The sequence below is a fragment of the Empidonax traillii genome, unplaced genomic scaffold, assembly GCF_003031625.1.
Source record: "Empidonax traillii isolate 1590-97213 ecotype Southwest subspecies unplaced genomic scaffold, ASM303162v1 scaffold682:size344182, whole genome shotgun sequence".
NCBI classification, from domain to species: domain Eukaryota; kingdom Metazoa; phylum Chordata; class Aves; order Passeriformes; family Tyrannidae; genus Empidonax; species Empidonax traillii.
In genome coordinates this window covers 269,048-294,505 of record NW_020955875.1, presented here as the reverse complement: position 1 = coordinate 294,505, position 25,458 = coordinate 269,048, and positions in this window count along the sequence as shown.

Below are 25,458 nucleotides of genomic sequence, written 5' to 3'. Positions count from 1 at the left end.
GTGAATTTTGTGGTGCTAATTTCTACAGCAGTGATTTCCTTTAAGACCCTTGCTGGGATAAAAAAGGATGAAGATATAGCACATACGCTGTTAAATATAAATGAAAGGTCTGTCCTTTCTGGAGATATGATGTGGTCTCCTTCCTCCTTTTTGTCATTTTGTCCTCCATATGTGGAAGTTTAATGGCCCTTCAGCTGTTATGAGTATCGTTACAGGCAGTCCATGAAGGCTACAGGTGTCCACAGAACGTTTCATTGTGTGTATTTCTTGTAGCTCCCAAATGAGTGGAGAGCCAGAATGCATGTGGGAACTGCTAATGGCTCCATAAGCTTTGAGGACATAACTTTGAGTGGCTGTTAAGTGACAGGCAGGTCCTCAGAGTGGTTTTGGTCCTTTATTCATTGCAATGCAGTGTGTAACCAGCTATTTTTTCCTTGTTTGCATAATAAACCTCTCTCAGAGGTTTTTGCCTTTTAATTTCCCCCTTGAGTGGCATTTATGAAGAGTGAGATTGTCACTGTCCCTGAGAAGTTTCAGAGAGAGTGATGCTGTCACTATGCCAATAATGGTTGTACACTGAAAGCAAGTTTTAATGCCTTCAGACCAAAGTTCTTGTAAGCAGGAACACCATGTAGCCTCTAAGACACTCAGGTGGGCAAATCTTAATTTTGTCTGCAGTTGAGGCAGGGGGATAGAAGGAAACTCTGCACCAGATTTAGTGAGAGAGTCAAGCACCAGCACCCAGCCCTTGTAGGCGCCTGTGGAGCAGAACTGGGGTTTTCAAACTGAAAGCCTCCATCCCTCAAGTAGGAAATCCTTCCTTTCAGGCAGGTGACATTTTGAGATTTCAAATTTGAGACTTCTACCATTTGCATGAAAAGATCTCGTCCTGTTGTCAAAACAGCCAAGCCCTCACAATTTGTACTTCACCACTACTAAATATGAAATGTATTCAAATGCAAAAGGCATTCTGTTGCCTCCTTGCAGAAGATGATCAGCATCTTCTCTCTCAGCAAGTGCTGTTTCACCTAACAGCAAACAAACTGTTGGATTTAGGCTTCCTGGGCTGACTTTATTTTTAGCTGGGAGTGGTATTTTTCTCCTGGAAGCTTTCCCTACCTCACATCACGCAGTGAAAGCTGCTCCCTGGCATGACACTTTCCCCTCCTTGCCACTACCCAGCACCTGGGAACCTGCTCTGTACTGGGCCAGACATCTTCCTGTTCAGGTCTGCTGGAGAGAGGTGAAGGTGTGCTATGCGTGGCTGCAGACATAGAGTTTTTGCTGGAATTCAGCGGGAAGAAAAAGTTTTGTTACTCATCTGTCTGAGGATTTTGTGGCACAGCGTAGTCAGCTCTGATGAGAACTCAGGTGGGTCCTGGCAAAAGCAGCGTGAGAATGCACTGAGAGAGACCCCCCACAGCAACTACCCGTGTCTGGGATTTCAGCCAAAGTCCTCGGTGGGAGGAGCAGACCTCACAGCCTGAGTTGATGGAGACAGGAGGGAATAATGGCATTGTCTCATGTGGTTTGCTCTCCATGTTGAGACCACGTGCGTTCCCCAGCAGGGCTCATGCTGATTTCTGTCTCTCCTCCACCGAGAGACTTTCCACAAGCTCCACCTCTTGCAATGACTCATGGTTCAAAATGTACACTTCTATAAAAGAAAAAAATAAACAACAAAAACAATGGGAAAAACAAGAGGTCATGAAGGCTACAAAGAAACATTTAACACCATTTCAACATCAAATAAATCTTCAGAGAGCACTGAAAATCTGTAAGAGGTGGATGAACTCATCTCCTTCTCTTAAATCTAATGGTGGTTTATGGTGAAATGATTTGTGTACTGATCCATCCATTCTAAAATATATGTCCTTCAATCTCAAAACTCCTCTCTGCCCTTAAGAGCTGTATCTACAAATTTTCCCTGCATAGCTGCTGACATGTCCAGTGTCCACTGCTGTGATACAATTATGCACAGTAAATATTAGCACTAAGGAATATTGAATACCCAGGTGCTGGGCAGAATTAATGCAGTTCATGAGTCTTCTGCAGTCCAAACATGTTTCCTAAGAGAGCAAAGATAACATCCTGAGCAGGTAGGTAATAACAGGCTTCATACTGAAAAGATGCACAGATGATCCTTTGTCCCCACCTCCAAACCCTTCCAAATTAGATGTGCAAAACTGGTTGCTGCTGCCTTCTGGAGGAACGTGCTGTAAGAACGAGAGTCTTGGCAAGCAGAGTATAAATCATCTGTGATATTTGAGCCTGTTTGAACTTAACCCTTTCTTTTCCTCACTAGATAACATTATCGAAATCCCAGTGTTAAAGACCTGTAAGGTTGTAATGCAAAACTGTAAGGAAATAATTCTGCACATCCCTGACAGTCTCTTCTGCCAGGAAGATCTCCAGCTGGAGTCTGTGAACACATGAGCCTGTGTGCCTGTGTGTTTTAAAATCTCTGCATAGCTGTGGCCAGATATGCCTCTAGGTTCATACTGTTTTCTGCTCCTACTCTAATGTGTGCACGCAAATCGGGATTTTCCTTTATTATTTGCTTATGTGCAATAGACACTCGTGAGCCTGAGCTTCCTTTTCAGCTCAGTTCTTCCTACACGAGTCTTTACTCATATTTCTTCTCCCTAAGACTCACACTACTTTAGTATTTAGAGCAGTAAGAACTGCTTTCTCTGTCACATGGAATAAATTGATGTAATTGTACTTCATCTCTATGTAGGGGGGAAAGGTCCCCACCCACAGCAGTCAAATGGCAGCCACCACACATGCAAGACATGATACATTTGGTTGTATTGCTCTAGTTGTATTTTAGCATCTGTGAAAACAAATGCTGCAAGTCAACAAACTCCATGGTTTCTCCATTTGACTCAGGAAGGACCATTAGAGTGGAAAATGTATTTCTTTTTCTGGTTTTCACCAGCTCATAGTTAATTTTTCTTTGTCCCAGTGTCATTGATACTCCTGTCACTTCCCATGTCACTGATATTCCCAGAGTATTCTGAGAAACACATGATATTGTGCAAGCACACACTCCTGCTTACTTATAGCCAGCCATGCTGATTAGCCAGACCATGGGTAGCACAAAATATCCAGCCTGCAGCTGTTTGTTGTATTGCTTCAGAGGGGAGGGAAAAAAGCCCTGTTAGACATCATCCTCCCCAAAATAACAGCAAAACAATTATTAAAATTAGATTAATTAATTTAACAGCACATTCCATTAGGAGTAAATTTATGTTCTTAGAGGACTCCACGATGGAGTATAAATGCCTCATTAATATTGGATATATCAACCTGGGAGCAGAAGCAAAGTCAGAGAGAATAGTGACTGGCAGTACAATGAGTCCAGGAGACCCCATGCAGGGACATTTCCTTTAGTTGCTCAGCTTGCATTCAGGTACAGCCTGCTCTCCAAAGACGCCATCTGTGCAGGTTTCCAGCGCCTGGGTTGTACCTCTGCAGCTCAGCCCTGGCTGGATTCCCTGGGCTTTACAGGGCTTTTTGACCAGAGAAAGCAGTTGTGGGCAGGCTGAGTACAGGCCAGACCCCAGCTGACCTTGAAGCTGTGTCCCACGAGCTATAAATACAGCTTTCTTCTCGGTATGCTGTGGAAAGAGCTGCCCAGTAAGAAACAGCAATTCCTTGGTCTTCTCAGCTCCTCAGCTCTTCTGATCTCCAGAAGTAACTGCTGGGATATCTGTAATATCACGCTATGAGCCAAGCCTGGCAAGAGGACTGTGATGCTTCAAGCTCTTTTGTCCCAGCACAGAGCTGTGGTAATTCACCCACCTCAGCTCTGCTGTTTAATGACACCTTTTCCAAAAGAGTACAGGTTGTTGGAGAGGCAGAGGTGGATGAAGGTCACCAAGCTGGGGTGGCTCCAGTGAGCTCTGAGAGGGGGACGAACCCATGGAGGGAGTGGAGGGGATAGATGCTCCAAGAACAGTCCTTGCTCCCTTTCTGCTCCTCCTGGGTAGTAGGGAGCAGAGTGCCTCTCTGTCCTCTCCAGGGGTTGTCCACTAGAGATGACTTTACCTGGCATTCTTCTGGAAGGACTCAGATGGTGGCATTGAAGGAGATACCAAGATATTGGCAGCTGTCTTTAAAAGCTCTTTCCTTCCAACACCTGGAGAAAGGTTTCACACAAGTAGTATTTCTTCCTTGGGCTCAACCCAAACTTGTGCACTTCAGCTTCCTCTGCTCTGTGGTCTCTGTGTTCCTTAGTGCACTCTACACTGAATGAAGCATCTGGGACCACTTCATTCTCTTTCTTTCTGCATACCTGGATCCTTCAGGATGAAGAATTAGTAGGAATCTCCTTCAGGATGGATAAATGATCATAGATCTTCATTCAGTTGCTCCTGCTCTTGGACAGGGCACAGAACCACGGATTGCTAAAGGATAGCTGTGCATGTTTGGGACATCTGGCCCACACCTGCGATCAAGTACCATACAAGTGGTGATGTTTCACATGGGTGCTCACAGAGCCTGGATGTCACTCGTGTCAGTAGGGCTTTCCCAGTGGTGTGTGGGGTCTGTTCTGCCCAAGCTGTGGGCAGTCGTGTTTTCTATCACAGGTGAGCTCTTCCTGAGCAGTACCACTGCATTTGGCTGTGGTCCTCCCCTGTGTAAAGCCCTTGTAGCAAGGCCTCTGAGGGGGACTCACTATTCCTTGCAAGAAGATTGGCCCCTTATGAATATGTAACAGGTTACATTTCCTTCTTGAATCTGATATGCCAGCACAACTAAACTTCTGTTGTATATAAATGGGAAAGTTTCAGTGGAAAATAGCATCGCTGATGTCTAACATCCTTCTCTAATTAACAAAGATAATTTTCTGCAATATATATGCACCTAATTACCATTCTGCATGAGCATTAGGATGTACATGCAGTTAGCAGGAGGCCTTGCTACTCAGTCATCTGGAGAAACCTTATACCCCAGAGAGGGAAAGCAGGGTAGAGGAAAGCTCCTGGAAGTCCAGTATTGTGCTCTGAATGTGCTCCCATCCACAAATGAGATACAGGATGCTGTTTTGCCCTGTCAAGGGGGATACAACCATCCGTATATGCGACCCACTACAGGCTTCTGGAAATAAAGCCAGTCCCAGTTATTGTCTTGGCATGGTTTCACTCCTCGCTGCAAATGCTTCCCACATTTCTGAGCATAGCAGTCACCTTCTCTTGCACCTTATTGAAACCAGACACAGGTCAGATATGGCAACAGTTAACAGGATGCATTCCCTTTCCCAGGCTTAGTGCCTCAGCCATAGCAAGAAGAGCTCAGTTGCCTGCCAGAGCTGAATTAATAAGAGGGGAGATTTTGAGACAGTCGGATAGCAGTCAACTCAGCAGAGGAAGGAACAGACTGTGCCTGAGTTGTTGGGTGCCTGATAATAGAAATTTCCAGCTTTGTGAGGAACAAAGGAGCAGATGGACATCATGCCTCATCACTCTCTACAACTACCTAGCCAGGTGGGGGTTGGTCTCTTCTCCCAGGCAACTATCAGTAAGACAAAAGGGCAGGGTCTTAAGCTCTGCCAGGGGAGATTTAGGTTGGATATTAGGAAGAAATTCCTTACAGAGAGGGCAATCAGGCACTGGAATGGTCTGCCCAGGGAAGTGGTGTATTCTCTGTCCCTGAAGCTTTTTAAGAGAGAGAGACAGGTTTTTGAGAGAGGTTTTTATGAGACTGGACGTGGCACTTAGTGCCATAGTCTACTAAACACAGTGATAGTGGATCAAGGGTTGGACTTGATGCTCTCAGACGTCCTTTCCAACCCACATGATTCTCTGATTCTCTGATTCTCTGATTCTATGCTAAGCCCTGGAGAAAACAGAGCAAGAGGTACATAAACACCTTGGCAAAAAGCATTGAGTGTGCTTACTGTCATCGCTGACTTGGTAACATCAGAACTGGGTGGTGTATGGGTTAAGAAATGCTACTCTGACAGCAATGAATTGGTCAAAAATGATGAGGTGAAACAAGACAGAAATAAATCCCCGACAGACTTCTTGAATAGGTTGAAAGAGGCTGCATGAAAATGTACAGATTTGGACCTCAACACAATTCCAGGGAGAGCACACATGCTCTGTTTGGTCACAGATCAGTTTGCAGATGATATAAAGAAAAAGCTGCAGAAGTCAGAAGAGAGGGAAGATTTAGGTAAATTATTTGACATAGTTTGGACAGTGTATCAGAATAGGGATTAGAAAGGCAAGGCAAAAGTACTGGAGGTGGTAGCAGATGACTGCCACGAGCGTTGTAAATGCAGTTACTGCCATGATCATCACAAATATAATGACCACCACAGCTGTCACAAATACAAATGTCAGCATGGTTAGAGGGTTGATTGGAAAAAGGTACCTCAAAAGGGTATCTCTCCACCTGTGGACCAGGATCAGTGTACTTTTTGCAAGAAGAAAGGACACTGGGGATAGGAGTGTCCAGACTTAAAGAAAAAGAGGGGTCCAATCCCTCAACTGACTGTGGACCAGCATGAGGACTGAAGGGGACCAGAGGATTCTACCCCAGAAGAACCTCTGGTTGTAGCTAAGCTGCAGGGAGAAGAAGTTGAGTTCTTGGTGGATACAGGAGCAGCATAATCTGTCTTAAACACTTTGGAAGGGAAACTGAGTCACGGCACTGTAAGGATGATTGGTGCTACAGGGGTAAGTGAAACAAGACCTTCCTTCCAACCTTTGACATTTAAGTTGGGAAAGCACTGGGTAACTCACCAACTCCTCTATTTGCCAAACTCTCCTAAGCCTTTACTAGGTAGGGATATGTTGGAGAAATTAGAAGCTGAAGTTAAATTCTGCAGGAGGAGGGGGAATAAAAGTCATAATTCCTGAAACTAAATACGTTGAGGCAGTTACCTTTTTCATACAGGAGGACTGTGGTGAGATTCCAGCAGAGACTGAGAGTGCTGTTATCCTATAGTGTGGGCTAGCAATTGTCCTGGGAGGTCCAAGCAAGCAGAAGCTATAAGCATTACACTCAAACCAGGAGCAAAACCCTTTGAACCTAGAAAGCCGCAAATGATTAGTACCTATAATTGAAATGTTTCTTAAATTTGGGTTTTTAGTAGAATATCTCTACCCCCTACTGGTAAAGAAGGCTGATGGTAAGAGCTATCCATTGGTGCAGGATTTAAGAGCAATTAACAAAATAATAGAGGATGTAGCCCCAGTAGTATCCAACCCCTATTAACCACATTCACAGATGATTTAGGGTGGTTTACTGTGCTTGATCTTAAGGATGCCTTCTTCTGCATTCCCGTGCATAAAAACAGTCAAGAGCTTTTTTCTTTTGAATGGAAGAATCCTGAAACAGGGAGAAAAACTCAATACACCTGGGCCGTTCTACCCCAGGTTTTTAAGAATAGCCCAACTATGCTTGGAAATCAGCTGGCAAAAGAACTGGAGGACTGGAGAAGGCAGAAATCAGAAGGAGTTTTTCTGTAGTATGTGGATGACATACTAATTGCTGCCAAAAGTCAAGATGAGTGCATCCAGCTCCCTGTAAGTCTGTTAAACTTTTTGGGACTAAGTGGGTTTAAAGTCTCAAAAGAAAAAGCACAGATTGCAAGGGAAACAGTGGTCTATTTGGGCTTGAGATCTTCTGTGGACATCAACAATTCAGCACAGACTGGAAAGAAGCCATCTGTCATATTCCAGAGCCCCACATCGTGCGAGAAATGCAGGCTTTCCTGGGAATGGTAGGATGGTGTCACCTATGGATACCTGACTGTGGGTTACTAGTGAAACCCCTGTATGGAGCACTGAAGGTGGCCAAGGAAGGAACTGTGGCATGGAAAGATGAAACCAGAGCCTCATTTAAACAGCTGAAACATTCCAGCATTAGGACTACAAGACCTGACTCAGCTTTTTGAGCTGTTCATGCATGAGCAACTGAATGTTGCTCTGCAGGCACTGTCACAGTCCCTTCAAAACCAGCAAAGGGCAGCACAGATCCATAAGGTTAGGTTTTTCCAGGTATGCTGTGTTGGAGTGTCACCTTGTAAATGCTGACTGACATAACAACACAGCCTCAAAGGAAGGAGAGATGTTAAGGCCAGCAGCAGCATGTCTGAGTGTGGCTCTGAGACCAAACGTGGCACCTCAATCCCTGGGCTGCAGAGCAGCTGGCAGCTCACTCCTGCCCTGTTCACCACTTTTTAACTGGACCTCTGCCATGAGTTGGGAATAGTGACTGATGTAGGTTAAAGGTGAAGAACACGTTTGTTCAGACTCACATGAAGAAAAACTACTCCCTTTTGCAGAATACTTATTATGACAGGAACACTGTTTGCTGGAGGGAAAGAGTGGAAGATCTGTGTGCTGGTCCCAGAACCGTTCCCCTTCCAGCAGATTCACTCCAGGAGATTCACTCCGGATTCACTATCGATGAGTGAACTGCAAATTTTTTCTTCTCATTTTTTCCCCACTGTCGTTTCTTGAAAGAGCAAAGAACAGATTCATCATTTCCTCTCCCATGCTGGCCAGAAACATCTATCTCCCAGTCTGTCTTTTGAACTATGTCCTACTGCCACTGAGATTCCAGAGTACAGTCAAGGAAGGCTGGTTGCAGGGCTGTCCAGAACATCTGCAATGTGATAATTTAGGTTTCTTTTCATTTTTTTTTTTGACAAAGTAGTGATGTGCCCTGACCCAGCCTTTTCAAATGGGTTACTCTGAGTCAGAAATTGATGTTTCTGGCAAGATGTAATTACACACTGAAGTTTAGAAGACTTTTCATTTCATTTTTGCGTACAGTACAACTACAGCAGAAATTCCAGGTTGTACAACCTTGGAAGGCATCAGGAGCAAGCATGGTCACTTTAATGGGATGGCAGAGATAAAACCAGGTCACAGAAGGAGATGCTTGGACCATACTATTTAACTCCAAGAGTACATGGGGAAGGTGGATGTACTGACAAATAAAGATCAGGTGCCACTGGTTATTTTACAAAGCAAAAGAGACAAATGAATACTTGAGGCTTGCTCCAAGTCATGGTGAAGTCCAAAAAGAGTATTTCACCTGGTCTCAGTGTGTACTCGAGCAGGTTCCCTGTACAGTCCAAGGACAAGCTGATCTCAATTACCTCTCCATTTGCTTATTTATTTATTTATTTATTTATTTTTGTTCAGGAAGTGTAGAGGACTTCCTGCTGATAACTGTTGCACAGTTTACATGTCTCACACTGTGCTTGTGAGCCACAGTGAGTGACTTGTGAGGGTTTGCAGCCACCTCCACCCTCATGAACCCCACTGCAAACCCCACAGGGAGTTGCTGGAAGAAGCGCTTGTTTTCCCACTGTCTTTCCCTCCTCCTTTTCAGCAAAGCACAGACTGAAAATCCCACCCTTGGTGATTCAGATCAACAGACAGCCCTGTTATTTCTCAGACTGAGAACTCCTAACATTTCCTGCTGACAGCTATTTTGGGAATATTAAGCCTGAATATTTTGGTGAAAAGAGAATTCAAACGGCCACAAGAGCAGGGGAATGAGTGAATGAACCCAAGCAACTCACAAGACTAAAAATTTTGTAATGCTTTTTTTTTTTTTTTTTTTTTTTTTTTTTTTTTTTTTTTTTTTTTTTTTTTTTTTTTTTTTTTTTTTTTTTTTTTTGAAACACAGAGGGAGCTTTGATAGCGCACATTGCAACAAAGATTTTTGTCATGCAGGATGCTTGGAGTTAATATGAAAGGGCCTCCACTGTGCTGGCATTCAGTTGCAGGAAGCAAAGCTTGTAGTGGAGTGTGAGATAAAAATATTTGTAAGGGCTCGTCACTTTCTGACATCTCCACTCCAACACTTCCTCCCCAGAGCTGTGTGTACAGACACCTCTGCTGTGACTGCTACGTCTGATCTTCAGCCTCACCCAGCAAACACGCTTGGAGCACGTGTGCTGATGCAAACCCGATGAGGAGGTGGAGGAACTTACAGTGACAGCCTGAAACCAACGGGAATAGCTCAACTGCTCAAGGTGTGCGAGATCTGGCCTGCAGTGAGCAGTCATTATTCTTCATGCTGAAGAAAAAGGAGTTGAATCTGTCTAGGAAATTGTATTATTCTAGAGCACTGGAAAAAAAATCCACGTCCCATGGTCATGACTATACTGGCATTTCACCATAATTTTGGTTTGATTTTAATGAAACAGCTGGGCATTAAAGTCATTCAGTATAACAAAAACCTCTGACTTTCAGCAGAGGTAGTACAGGCACTGGATTATGATCTGTGTACCTAATTTCAAAAGTGTAATTCTTTTGGGGGAAAAAAAGAAGCGTTCACATTTTTCTCCTTTTGCTACCTTCCATCTCAAGATCTCAAGGCAGAGCAAGATTTGAACAAATTGCAGCTAGCTGGGAGCATACAATATTTATCCACCATAAACGTTTTTACATTTGCAAAATAGGGCATATAAGTTCACTGTTTAGAAGAAGATTCAGCCTTTGTAGATCTGTGCAGTGAAGACCCTGACAAGCTAAATATTTCCTTGTAACTACAAGAGGCCTTAGTATGGCCCTGGTGCCATAAGCATGCACACACCATTTAACTGTCTTGAGATTCAGCAGACGACATCGTTCGCATGGGAACGTTTGTCCACCCTACACAGAAATGCAGTGTGTAGTACAGGTACAGGGAATATAAAGGAAGTTATCAGGACACGTGGTGTCTGCTACTACCTGAGAGTTTAATCTATATGCTATGTCCATTTGGAAAGCCACAGATTTCCAAGCTCACTCTGGGCTCATATTTGCGCATACCATATAGGAGGTCACATCACCCGCACAGGAGATGGTGTAGTTTGTGTAGGTAAGCCAGACACTGACTTTCAGGTGGATAGACCATGGTTTGACGACATGCCTGGAGAGACAGGAGTCTGGCTTGCATCCTTTAGGGGGTGGTATGGTAAGCCCAGCACTCTGGGATAGCAGCTCAGGAACGCTTGGGGCACAGACTGCAGCTCAAGTATGAAGTGGGCTCTGAGCCTGGGCGTAAATTTGGTTAAGCCATTCCTGTGAATTTGGCAGTGGATTAAGTTTCCCATGCACAGAATACCTAGCCCTGCACAACGTTGGCTGAGCAATGCTTTCTCTATGAAACTCAACCCTGCTTGGTTTCAAGTCTTCTTGTATTTTCTAGCCCCAGCTTGGCTTTCCAAAGGAAAATGGCAGAGGGTAGAGGTGAGAAATTCAACCAGTGTCTAATTTCATACTGAAATCACTTGGTTTCAGGAAAAGAGGATGATTTTAAGTGACTGACAGCATTTTTTTTTTTTTTCTAAATTGGGCATTGGATTTTGGAGATCTTTAAATTGTGTAGCTGGAGAAGAAAAGGGAAAAATGTTCATGAAACTGTTTTGGACCTGAAGTTGCTAAGTATAGTCCTTTTTTGCTACTCAGCAGAGTGAAATGAGTAGGAAAATAGAAAAAAAGTATGTAATAATTTGAATTTGAAAGTGAATTTTTGTTTGATTGAATTCAGCAGTTCTTCTGCATTTATTTGTATATTCTGTATTTATTTGTATATTCAAATTCTACAAGCATGAGGGCTTGCTGAGTGAATTTTAAACAGAGATGTCATGTACTGACCATTAGTGAATTCTGAGTAGTTTATATTCTTGTAAAGTTTACACTGTACTGTTTTGTTACCTAACTCCCCTTAACAGGGAATAGAAAGGAAAATAGATGTATATAGCACATATTGCATATTATAATTTATAATGGACTGCTCTACAGAGAAGACGTTATTTGTTGATGTTACTATTGAACCTAAATAATGAATAAATTAGAGAATGTTGCAATCTGCTTATAGAAAATTGTCAGACGAAGGTGAAATTCATGAAAAAAATATTAACTGCAAATGATTTGCTGAGCTCTGGTTCCTACTCCTGTGCCTCTGAGGGACCTTGACTACTCACAGGCTGATAACCTTCAGTTCCAGCACGGCAGGCTATAAACTCCTCTACCTGACTTATGGAATCAGAAGAATTTTAATTAAAAATATTTGTGAATATTCATGCCCTCCTTCATCTCCAAAGGGACCTCAAAGCAGAAGGAGTCTTTTGTTGACAAGATATCTAGGTCCTTTCACCTTTCTTGTCACCGAATCTCATGTGAAGCTTGATTTTGCATTGTGATGAAGTAGCAGCAAGGGTCTTAGTCTATTAAAGATCCAAAATTTTGGACAATGAAGCTTATTTGTACCCCTTGACTCTCGGTACAACATGGGTGGGGTGAATATAACACTGAAATTTCACATCTAACATAAAGCAGTAGTCATTGCCATCTAAGATAAAGGAGATTGAGATCAGTGATCACCCAGCCAGGGTAGAATCTCATTTGAGTGCCAATGTGCTTGTTCATGTTAGCAGGCTGCTGTCAGAATAATCTCTTTTGAGAAAAGCCTCCTGGATACAGGACACCTCTGCTGTGTCAGAGACTTAAATTAAAAAAAAAAAAAAAAAAAAAAAAAAAAAAGCAAGCGATTTTGTCCAGACACTTATGATCTAAAAGCATCAGTGTAGGTGCTTAACTTCTGTGATTTTTGCTCGTTGTGTTTGTGACATCTAATTATCATGTGGGTATGTATTCTGAAGTGGCCCATGCTTTCTCTCTGCTTATTCCTATTTCAATAAGAGAAAGATTATAATCAGTTATCATCTCTCAGGGATGCTGTGTGGGACCATTATACGACTTTTAAGAAAGCTGAGCTCCTCTTAGAATAGAAGCTGTAAAAGTTCATAATGTTTTAGTGGAGATGCAGATCAATCTGGAGTGTCTATAAGGCTTTTCAAGACATTTTGTATGAAGAGTTTTAAACTAGTGAGGAGCTCCCCTACCATGAACCCCAAAACTCAGGGGGTTCATGCAAGGGCAGGTGGTTTGTCTTTGAGGCAGTTCCTGTGCCCTGGGATTGGGCAGCTGTTTTGGAGCAGTGTGGTTTAGGATGGTGAGAATGAGCAGTCTCTGGGTAGAATATCAAGACATTAGGATGGTCAATATCTTGGTTGTCCCTTGTACGCTTGTCTCATGCACAAGAAATTACCAGAAGAGGTTTTTTGAGAGCCTATGAAACACTTTTCACACTTACCCCACGGCTGTGGGTGGAGAACTGGCCTGAGTGACTAACAGCAGCTCCCACCACTGCTTCAGGTTTGGAACAACCACGCGTATCCTGTTCCCTGAGGTACTTACAGACCCACTTGTCTCATTTAAGATTATCTCTAGAGCAGTTCATAAAGATTATAGACTACATTGTAATTAGACTCTTTAAGGCTTAATGTTTTTGCATGTTGAGACCATGTTTGCTGATTATCCATGCTACAATCTCTACTAGGCTCCTCCTTCCTGACATACATTGTGGTGAATTTGCAACAGATTCAATCAGAAATAAGAGAGGAGAAAACTCTACTTGTTAACATCTGAAGTGTCATCAGTTCAGTTTCTGCCTTGTTTTGGCTTTCTCCTCCTGTCTCAGTGGTAGTTTTGCAGTATTTCTGTCTCTCCTGCCTTTCTGTGTGCCCAGAGGTCCTGCTGGCCTAGGGCAGTGCCACCAGAAACAGTTCCTCTCCAAATAGCAGGATGACCATGGCCTGTGGTCCCCCACCCCGTACTCTGTAGTGCTGCAGCTCGATGATACTCATCCTGCTTGAAGCACCCTGTGATGGGAGACATGGGGTACTTTGACTACACAGACTCGTGGAAAAATTGGGGGAAACAGTCTGTCAGGGGAAAGAAGTCATGTCACTAAGTCTTGTCACTCAGTTACCCTAAAACTGCTTATCTCTCTGTTCTTTTCAAGGCCTGGATTTTTATTTTATTATTTTGTTTTATTTTATTTTAAATTTTAGAGACACCTCTCCCTGTGAACAGTCTCTAAGGGAGGCACTGGATTATTGTCCTTTCAGTTTTCCCATTTGAGACTGGGCTGAGATTAGTCAGGGCATAACTCCTGCCCCGGCTGCAGTGCCTTTGCTTTGTTGCATACATTTCAGCTTTAAAGTCACCGTCTCTCTCCAGCAGCTGCCAATCACTTCCAGAGCCACACAGGGTGTTTTGTCCTAAGACTCACATGTGCAGAATTAATAGATATTTGCTTGAGTTTCTCACACAGAGGTTTGGTAAGACCCACTTCTGCCATTCCTTACCCCCTTTGGTCTGGTTTGCTTTCCCTCTCTGGCTGACTGTTCTCCTTTAAGAGCCTGTTGCGATTCCCTCAAGTGAATCTTGCTGGGAGAGTCATTGGAGGACAGTGCCATAACTGAAACAGCATATCAAAGCATTATACCAAGCTCTTCTGCAAATTGTGGCCTAAAAGAAATACGAAATCAAAATCTGAGGGAGAGTTGCAGTTATTATGTTGCAGAGACTGTGATGTCTCTTGCTATGTTTTGCCACTATCTTGTTTTTACCTTCCCATCTCTGCATTGTATGATATTACAAGACCTCAAAAGCGTTTAGCTATTATCCAGAATATAAAATCTCAGCATGATCTGCTGGTTAAATCATAATCCACTATGATACAATATGTGTCATCTCTTCTCTAGCTTAAATCTAACCAGGGAAGAGGAACCCATACCATTTCCTCATCTAGCCTGCAAACATCAGCCTGATGGGAACAACCAGGAGCATTGCAGTGAGCATCCTACTGCCTATCCACAGAATTCATGTTTGGGAGAGGTGGTATCTATTACAAACAACTGAAGTTCTTGTGTGAAGGAGAAAGTAGCCCTGTCACCTGCTGTTTGCTGCCTTTCACTTGCATAATGCTTTCCATAACACCATGGAATGCTGTTGAGTAGTGACCTGTTGCAACCACTGGAAGTACAGTTGTGTGTTGCTTGTGGGTGTCATCAGGGAAGTGGAGACAAAGATTTTTTTCTCACTGCAACATAACGTTGTGTTGCCTGGATCTAGCTCCTGGCCCAGCTGAACCAAGATGATGTCCTCCTTCATCGAGGAGTTTTGTTCTTTCCACCAAAAACCAATTCCAAAAAGGAAAATGTTCCCTCTTTAGTTCTAGCAGGTGTGAGAGCTTGTTTATGAATAACCAACCCACACAGAATTATGAAACCCCACTCTTTCAAGGTCACCGAAGTCACAGTGCCATATCTCCTGCATTCACAGCCCATTTTTAAGTATTTGGTTGCCATCCCCTAGAGTAAAAACACGGCTTACTGTGTGGATGAAAACCTCCACACGTGCTTTCAGGGAGCATCCCATCTCCATCTCCTGCTGCACATTCCCTCACCATATAAGCAGCCCATCCCATTGCAAACAGAAGCTGAACTCAGGCCTTCATGAGATCTGCAGGAGCGCTTATGCCAGCTCTACTGAGGTTTGCCAGAGCACAGTGACAGCAAGCGACTCACCAGCAGCTCTTCAGGTGGAGATGGATTCAGCCCTGTGGATGCATGAATGTGCAGCTGCTGAGGGGAGGCAGGTGATGGAGGATTTATCTTTTTGCAATCAGCAGAGAAGCTTTTCCTTTCGAAAGGTTTACTGCCTTGGAGAGCAGAGTGTAGAGGTACTGAGAGGTGGCAAAGAGCATGGAGGTGGAGTCAGTCAACCATGAGTAAAATACAGGCTCTTGGGTCCATAGTCTACGTGGTTCAGCATCACTAGTCATAAAACAGATTTGTTTTCTTCCCTGTCACACTTCCACAGTATATTGCATCCAAATACTGCTAAAGGAATGACATGACATGGTATCAGAGTGTTTTTCCTTCCTCGTAGCAAGCATATATAATAACCTCTCTGGAAAGCACATCTCAGACTATTTCCAAGAACAATAGATGCTTGTAAGGCATCCAGTGAAGTCAGAATAGCTGGAGGCTGCGAGTCACATAATAACTTTTTGTGCTTGCATAGTGTTTCTTTTTCAGACTGATCTGAGTAGGAGACAGGAAATAACCAGATTTTTTCTTTTTTCTTTTTTTTTAAATGACTGCTCTCAAGTTGGTGATTTTTCCAAAAACCAGGACTTGCCATCTTAATTATCACACTGATAAAAGCAGGATCATGCCATGGAAACAGGGGTCCTCTGTGGATTCTTCTGCTCTTTGGAACAGACCGTGGGAGCGGAAGGAGGGTACTGGGAGTTTGGAAGAGGATTTACGTGACACCACATGTGGCGTAAGACAGAAGCAGGCCTCTGGGGAGGTCTGAGTGGTAACCCAGCTCATACTGGGCGTGGAGTCTGCAGCACATCGCTGTGCCTACCACCAGGCTGCTGGTGCCAGTGCCTGAGAAGCTGCTGCCACCTCCAGCATGGCTTGAAAAGGGGTGATGTGCATCCCATACCCACCAGCACTGCTGCTGCTGTTGCTGAGCAGCAAGCTGCAAGGCTTCAGGTGTGAGCTGTAAAGGTGCTCTAGTCTCTACCTAAATAGTGCACGATCACTACCCACGCTCTAGGGAAAAATAAAAAAAGATCAGAAACTCATGGGACCTAATTCGTCTCTATCATTATTTGGTTCATTGAAAGGGAGGCCCTAAAATTTTAAATACATTTTGCTACCTATCTATAACAGAAAATCCAAGTTTCATTTAGCCTGGCTAGGGAAATGAGATGGTGTTACTAGACACCATTCAGGCTGGAATGAGGTCCCTACTGTATTGTGTTCTTCTCAATGGTGTGGACAAAAATCACAACAGGCTCTAAATCAGTGCTATTATATATTGCTGCTAATTAAGGTTGCACAGATTTGGATTTGAGGAGGATTTTGAAGAGGCTGAGAGCTTATTTGTGTTTGCTTTCCCCCTGAAAACGATTTTTAAAAATTTCATTAAGCTATATAAAACCAGATCATAATTTACAAAATCATATTTGCTGGAGAGGGTTTTCAGCATTCCCTAGGAAGAAGTCATTTATGATAATCTGAATTACTGGGATTTGGTGGGAGGAGGAGGAAATGGAGGAATTTGTGTAATTCCAGGCCCCACTCTCTGACTGTGCCACTGTCATCCATGCTCTGGGCGGCTGCCTTGTACTGCCAGGCAGAGGGAAGAGAGTGCATTAAGATAGAGCTTTGACTAAAGCCCAGTTCGTCTCCCTTGCTTTTGTGGTGATTCAGTATGCTCTATTCCTGTTGCAGGGGGTGGCTTGAGCCACCTGCTCTTGGAGGAGAAAAGGATCAGCCCTCTGACCACCCGCATCCTTTTCAGTATGGGGAGCAACCCTTGAGCCCAGGTTGGAAACTAGCCCTACATTGACCTTTTCTTGTCCTCTGATGAAAGATGAGGGAAAACAAAATGTTCGGGAGAGAAGAAAACCTTTCTTTGCTCAAGACAAAATTTTCCATGCTGAAAAACATGGGGAAAGAAATTTTGTACAGCTCAAACTGAGTTTCTTCTTCTTCTTTTTTTTTTTTTTTTTTTTTTTCTTTTGGTTCTGTACATCTGACTGAAAATATCAATTATTTCCACAGCACAGGAGCTCTGCCAAACTTCCACTCCCCATGACTAGCATTCCAGAAAACCTTTATGGATTTGTTATCACAGCAGCCTCGGCTGTTCTGTGTCTGTAAACAGCGTTTTGCTCCTCTTTATGGTTCCTCACACCTCTTCAGAGCTTGGTGCTAACAGCACTGGTCCCTGCACATCTGCATATGTGCTACCTGAGGTTAAAAGCACTTGACCCAGCCACAACCCAGCCACTCCTCTTTCTGTTGGAGCTGCACCATTCTTGGTGTTTGTGCTTGTTCTTTGTGTAGTCCAAGGTGTAACTCAGCAACTGCCACCATTCCCCAAACAGCTAAGTTGCTTATGTTTCTTACAGCTGACACAGAAGCCAAAGTATTTCATGTTAATAACCAGCTCTGTGTTTAGCCTAGTAGGCTGTCAGGCTAGTTCACCATTAAGGCTGCCTCTTCATGAAAGGGCACAACTACAGAGTGCTCGGCTCTACCTCCCCCTGTGCAAAACTAAGGTGGAGTAGCTGGGACTGAGCATGACATGTCTTGAGGGAAATTCAGATATCTTGGCAAACCCTCCTGTCCAGTTTGCCGCCAGCAGAAAAGGCGTGACATGCTAGCAAGGGAGCAGAACACAATGCAAATGTGGAGCACCATCCTCAAGTGCTCAAACAATAAATGGATCTTTCAAGAACTAAAATATGACTTCTCTTTCCTTGGTATCTGGTATGTGTTTTCAACAAAGCTCCTCTAAAGTGCTTTAAAGGGAAGACCAAAACCATCAGGGAGGTCCCAGCATCTAGAGGTTCCTAGACCATGAACCACATGGATTTTGTGCTTACAGCTGGATTAATGCATAATTCTTTCCTTCCAGACGAGGGGTGGCCTGACATCATTAAACATGGAGTTGGTGTTTTGGATGGTTTATGCCATTTTTGATTTCTATAGCTTCAATTTACCATAGGTTTTGGACTGCACATGAACCACTCAGGATTTGGGAATGGTATTCCTCAACCACAACGAAGGATTTGGAGCATGATATTCTGATGAAAGAATTACATGTTCCCTGACCTGCAGCATATACTTATTTGTGAAACTCATTGCTTCTTTAGTTTAGAAGTCAAGTTGAAGTTTGACTGCAAACTCAGTAGTATTGGTTGATGTCACGTCATCCATGCCACTGAAGTCACTAAAAGTACCATTTCTGCCACAAAAATTCACCATGAAGTAATGTAAGTTTTCCAGGGTTTTTGTTCATACTACGCTTTAATGCATAATGCAGGTTTTTTTATTCATTAGATAATAGATACTTCAGGTAATGAAAATTCATTCTGTGTAGCAGAAAAACCAAGAAGTGGATTCTTATAGCTGTTCAAGGGCTCGAAAGTGGATACTTGTATGCTTTCATGTTTGATTCTTGTTCCACATCACTTCAGAAGCATAATTTTTGTTGACAGAAAATTGGCCAGGCTTAATAAAACAAGGTATTTCTGTATCAGCTTCTGGGTTCTTTCTAGTGCGTTGTCATTTTAGGAGCTAATTGACTTCATAGGCAAGATACATTGGGACCAAAATTTCAAAGGCTTGTGGCTCTGTGAAAAGATAATCCATAGGAAATTTTTTTTTATAATACTACCAAAGATTACTCTGTTTTACTTCCTGGCTCTGCAAGACACAGAGCACTGCTCCATGCCATTTCATCAGGGTGAGGAAGCACACAGTTAAACTCCCAGTTTAGGTCATCCTCCCAGCTGTCACACACGGGAGACCCGAGGGCCATTTTGTCATTGTCTGGAGAAGAGAAGCATCTCAGAGCACCTTCTGGTTGGTGTAACAGGAAGCTGGAGAGCTGACCCACTTGATGTAGTTTCAGATCCCTTTAGAGATTTGCTGCCTTCATCTCCATGGCAGCTGCATAATTTCTGAACCTGCTACCTCCAGAGGAGCCTGAGCTCCAAGAGCTGAAGTCGCTCAATCCAAGGGAAATAGATGCACTTGTTCCCTTGGATGTTACTGTCTCCCATTTTGTTTTGCAAAAAGAAGCAAATCACCCAAGGAAACTTCAGAGTCAGCTTGTCAGAAGATATTATGTAAATGAGCAAATCACATGGGCTTGTATTTAGAGCAGGCAAGTGAAAAGTGAGAAGTGTTTAGATGTAACATCATCTGAATTAGCTGCCTGACTTTGAGGCACAAGATTGTCAAGTGATTTGCTCATTCAGATGACATGTAAGATTGGAGAAAACCAATTGTGTATCAGAACCAAACTTCCCAATATAAGTAATTGTATGTGGTATACACATATATGTGTATAAAAAAATTAGAACATACACATAAATACACACACACGTATACTTCTCAATTGTACCCTCTTGTGAAGCTATCGTGGTTGAAATTCCTACATGTTTCACAGAGTCAGGAATTATTTCCATTTAAAATCTCTCGTGCAATCCTTCCCTCTTCATAACATTCAAACCTTCAGCCCTCAAGAGCAGTCCAGCAAAGCCCTGGAAAGGGAGTTGGTACCATATACTATTGCCTCTACTTTCAGAAGGAGATCCTTTATGCCTCCTGATTAACAGATTTGTGCAGCTCAGGTTTTGCATTACATTTCTTGCTAATTGTCAGAAGCAGCATGAGGATGATTATTGAAAGGGCAGTCACTTCACACCAGAAGTGCATAGAGGTGGCTCCAATTTGAGATGCTCCATGGCTTTTTCCAAACTTGCTCTGCAGCTCTGGAAACAAGTTTGGACAGAATGGGAAATCCTTTTTGCTCAACCCCTGTTCAGCACTGGCTACCCAGAGAGGCGCATTTCTCTGTTTATCAAAAACAGACGTCCCATCTCCCCCAGACTGCAGTGCCTGTGCGGAACGTGAATTAATGGGACTAAAGAGCAGCAGCCTGAGGTCCTGGAAGATCAGACTGGGGCACAGGAAGAAAAGTCACAGTGGCAATTTCCACTATGGTACAGCAGTTTGGGTTCCTGCTGAGCCACTGATCATAAACACCACACAAGAAGGGGCAACATCATCTTCTTGCAGCATAACCCTGCTCTGATGAGTATGACTTCTAATGGCTGATACAGAAACAGGATGATGTAATTGAATAGTGGCAGACTCCAAGAAGGAAGGTGTGTGGGTGTGGTTTTTCTGAAGCCAAAGTTCCACAGTTTCACAGAATAGTAATATTAATATTAATAATACTGAAAATAATAGTGGGCTGGAAAGACTGTATTTTGTATATCAACTTTCCCCAAAGATTTCCATACATATTTCTCAGTGAATTACAGCTTGTTTATATATTCTGTAAGTGCTGAAATGCATGGACAGCCCTTGACTTCCTGTGAATGATACAAAGCTGCCCACATCCCAGTGCAATCTCTGGAATAGTTTATTGGTGTCTTCAAATGAAAATGGGGCAAATATTCCCAAAACTTCCATCAGGTGACTGTACTCTCCCTCCTGCACTGCAGTCAGACAGATAGCAAAGACTCCTCAAATGGATGGAGGAAAATCCCCTTACACAGGCATTGCACGTACCAGTTTTGGTCTGCCACTTCCTCCCACCCTCACTCCTCCCATCCCTACCCCCACATTGCTCTCTGTAACCTGGAGTTAAGAAAGCACTTAATCTGATAACTCCAGGAAAGGTCAGAGCATTTGGTTTAGCATTTTACTGAAAGAAAAAGGAGCCTGGTTCTCTGGAGTGCCAGTGATGATCTAGTGGCCTGTGCACAGGACCAGGAGTAATAATTCCTAAATCTTAATCCCAGCACTGACAATTACTTCTCCTGCAGCCCTGAGCAAATTGCTTAACCCTTCTGTTTCTGCCTTTTGCTGTTGCAAAATTGTGAATTCTGCCTCACCAGCTTTTTGTGAGAGTTAATTATTTAATGTGTGTGCTTAACTGTCCTGCTGCTGGTGTCTGTTGTATTCTGTGTGTTTATCTGCGTCCAATGCAGCTGATCACTGCTTCGTGTGGATGTTCAGAGCCTGATGCAGAAATCTCAGACAGCAGTTTCCTCTCACAAAGGGATCATCCAACAGGCTCAGGACAGGAAGAAGGAATGAATGCAGGAGGCTACAGGAGGCCATTGACCTGCCAGACTGTCTTTCCTGTAGGAAATGCTGTATGAGTTATTCCAGAGTGGAAGGAAAGGAGCATGGACATCACCGTCTGTTGATGCTTCAGGCCATAAAGAGGTTGCATCCCTTTTCTCTGCCTAATTGCCTGCTGCAGAAGTGGACTTGCATTGCACTTGGAAATGGAATGATGCTGTAGATGAGCAACATGGTGTATATGTTGCTTCTTGCTCAGGTCTGCAGTCAAAGAGTAGCCCAAAATATTCAGAGAAGTATGAAATCAGACCCCTCATGACAGTGGCACTCTGAAAAGAGGATGAGTGAGGCGGTAGCAGTATACACTTCGACTGTTTCGCTTCTCTCCACACTTGCGTGTCAATGTTGCTTCATGTGCCATTAATTAGACTTAATAGTCTATACTTTATCTCCCTTGTCATAACAAATTAAGTGTGAAAAATTTCAACAAAAAAAGCACTCAAGTGATCTCAGCGTTAATAAGCTCAGCTTTCCTGACAACCTGAATTCAGCAAAGTGCTTCAGCATCTGCTTAAAGTTCAGCATGTGCTCCAATTCACCTCAGCCTGAGACAGTACCAAGCAAAGAGCAAACCTGCAAAGCTGGGCTGCTCAACCCTCCAAACTGATGTTAGTAGTTCTGCCCTTGGCGAGTGATTGTCTCCATCAAAGTGACATTGTTTGCCTAAACAAACAGATGGTGTGTGCCTTTCATTTGTCACCGATCTTCAGCTTAAGGGCAAGTTGCTCGTTTGGAACCCAAATTTTCCAGCTTGAGTGGTTACATTTTGGCTTCCACTCTAGGAGCTTAATATATGAGTTTTTAGTTAGGCAGGAGATCAGCTCTGAAAACTTTGGCTCCAGGCAGGAGCTGCATTTCAAATAAGCTAGCCTGAGAAAACATCATAGAAAAGTGCTACACTCAGAGCTAGTGATGGGGAGAGCTCTCAGAGATGCTACCCAACTATTTTTGGTTCCAGCCTGGGTCATTATATACTCAGTATCAGATTCTCAAACTTGAAGGACATGAGCCATGAAAGTTGAAAGCCTAAAAGACAAAAGCATCACTGAGGAAAGTGGAAACTCTTGTCACCTCCACTAAAGCCAACGGTTCCCCAGATCTCACTGAAAGTTCTTAATACCTTGAGGGGTCAAAACCATATGCTATAAAAATATTATCTGGAGCTTTTGAATATTTTGGCTAATAATCATGGCCCAAATTTGGAAGAACAAATAAATTCAAAGCTGGAAAGAAAAAAGACCCCAATCCCAGGTGCTCACATTTTCAATGGATCTCAAGGGGTTCCAATTGAATTTTGTTTGAGGGGGGCTGTTCAGCTGTGCTTCTGTTTTTATTCCAAGTGGTTTTGTGCACTCCAAAATGAGCACTAATGCAAGAAGTAGCATGGCGCAAAATAATCCAAGTTTTTGCCTTCAGAACAAAACCCAGAAATATATGATGCTGCTGTAAAGATTCCTGCTGTGCTGAGGTCTGAGGTTTGCCTATATCTTAACTGGTGAAACCCTGAAGGAACAAACAGCAGGAGAAAGCATGACTTGAACTGAGTTGCTTCTTACTGCTGCAATGGAAAAATCAGTCCCTGCTGCTGCCAATTACAGGGCTAATTGAGTAGTGGATCCTGAATCCCTTCAAAAATTGCTATCTCGAGGAAATTTCCTGCCATTCTCAATGGTGCTGCGGGACAGAGGCAGGCAAAGGCTGTGCTAAGAGTGGCTGGGATAAGCATTGTGAAGGAAAGCACTGTTTGGGAAGAAAAGTGCGAGGCTTCAGTATTTATGCAAGGTTTAAAGAATATATGCAGGTTGGAAGAAAGCAGGAATTTAAGCTTCCCTTCTTGGGATTCAGAGGCTCATGCCCCAAAGAGCAGAAGCAAGTTATGTCTAAAACTTCTGCATTTGTGTCAATAAAAATCTCATGAAATATGGCATGCTGGACTTTTCCCATGGCAGAAGCATTTCAGAGTCTTTCCTGATGAGGCCTCGGATAATGTTATTTATTTATAAATTTTCTAGAGTTTCTGTTTTGTATTCAGCAACCCACCTTTGCCACCTTCCCTCTCCATCTGCAGTCTCACCCCAAATGCCAGATGAGCTGATTAGTTGTTAAGACCTAACACACAGCCAGGACTCTCATGTGAAATCAAAAGATTAAATCTAGATTAAATCTGATTGCCCACTGGTGCAACTGCATTGAAATTGTTTAAGCTTAAATTAGGGATAAATTTGGCTCAGAGTCATTAACTGGTTTGGGTACTTGCAGTTCCTTGCCTGAAAGACATTAAATACTCATTTATTTGTTGCAAAACAGTTTTATGTCACAGCCAGTATCTGGCATGGAAGGTAAGACAAGCAATCTACCCAAAATTGCCAGGAAGCTGTAATCCTCAGGGAATCCTCCTCCTATCTAAATAGGAACTACCTCACTAGCAGATGGTTACTTGTGGATATTTTAATAAGAAGGAGCACAACAGATCTTCCATTGTGATCAGCCATGAAAGTTCTCTCTGGTTTTGGTACAAGTAGGACTAAATCTCAATATAAGAATATGTCTGGACCACCACCCAACACTTTCAGAAGTGTTCATTTTTTCCCCAGCTGCTTTTCCAAGTTCATTTGCTAGACTCTGTACTTTTAAGCTAAAACTGGCAACTGAATCGCAGCAAACCAGTATGGAGACAGAGGATTTTCTCCTAGGATTCATGACCCGAGCAGAAATAGGCAGTACTGGAAATAGTGCAAAACCCATCTTCCTTGAAAACTTTCCAGCCCATTTTTGCAGACTGTAGACATTTGGGCAGTGCAGATGAACTCTGGATAACCACCCAAATTTTTGGGTTTGCCCATCGCTAAAAATATCACAGACTGGAGGGCACTGTCTTGAACTGAGTCTCCAAGCGTTCTGAAATTCACCCATCCCCGGTCGAAGTGATCATTATAATCTGGCAGGGAATGCAATCTGGATTCCAAACTGCAGTTATTTTTAAAATGATCTTGCCAAAACACTGTTGGAGACTGAAAAGAAAACCATTTCAGCCTGAACAGAGTGATCAATAATTTCGTACTCTTGATGGAGCATTTGTTGGTAAGAAGCATTTATAATCACACGTATCTGTAGGTAAATTGCATACAGCTACACAACTGCTAAGATTTGTAATCTTGTTGTAGAGTCCAAAATAATAGTAATAATGATTTTAAAAGCCTCCAAACTCTGCTAAAAATTTTAGTTACCACCTACTCATGACCTCCCACGCACTCCAGGAAACCAGCTAGCTTTCCCAGCTGCTCTGCAGCAAGGTCTTTACAGGCACAAGTACAATTATACCTTAAATTAGGCTAGAGGTTTCCCTTACAGATGACTTTACTATCTTTTCTCACAGTGTGTATGGCCAGAGCTGTCAAGCCACATGGTGGGCACACATATTAGTGTGGTCAGGTGAAACAACAGGAAGGAAGCTTGATTGCATTGCTTTTGGGAATTCTCTTCCCAAAGAAGCTTGTTGTTTGCAAAGAGATACAGAAAAAGTCTTCAAATCCAGATTGGATGGGACTTTGAGCAACCTGGTCTAGTGAAAAGTGTCCCTGCTTGTGGTGAGGGGTTCAGAACAAAGTGATATTTCAGGTCCCTCCCAACCCAAATAACTCGATGATTCTATGAAAAGCAAACATTACAGAGCATCTTGCAAAGGGGGTAGTGGGTAGGTTGTTGTCAGGGACACCCAGCTTGTGAAAGTGATCTGTTGAAACCTGTGTAAAGAGTGGGAGCGAGTAAGGGTGACAGGGGAGCATGATCAATGCAAAGAAGACCCCGAAGAGAAATAAGTGAGCTCGGTGTGAAATCCAGAGAAAGAACAGTGTGAGCCATAGCGTAGTGATTAAGTTGAGAGTAGAAATGAC